This window comes from Aplysia californica, unplaced genomic scaffold (genome assembly GCF_000002075.1).
Source record: "Aplysia californica isolate F4 #8 unplaced genomic scaffold, AplCal3.0 scaffold00459, whole genome shotgun sequence".
NCBI lineage: Eukaryota > Metazoa > Mollusca > Gastropoda > Aplysiida > Aplysiidae > Aplysia > Aplysia californica.
In genome coordinates, this window is record NW_004797729.1 from 173634 (window position 1) to 174011 (window position 378).

Sequence of the window (378 nt, forward strand, 5' to 3'; positions counted from 1 at the left end):
CACACACACACACACCCACACACACAAAACACCTTAAGCCAGAAAAAATGTCACGGTTAATTAAAATTATTGACATAACTGAATTCCGTTTTACAGAGAAGTGCACTGTCAGCATTCCACACCATTTTGTTCCCGTTTCTGTTTCAGGCCCAATTTGACCCTTTTAAGGTCATTTCGAAGCCAGAAGAAGCTGGTTTCACGCCAGTACACTGCACAGGTTGAAAAAATATATACAAACAGGACGACCAAAAAAATTAGGATCATATTCGAATTAAAACCACGGTTCCAGAACGAAAATCAATTAATTCATAGCCTATTGCCTCTGAGAGACGGAAATATTCAAAATGATTTTAGACCTTAACAATATTTTAACAAATA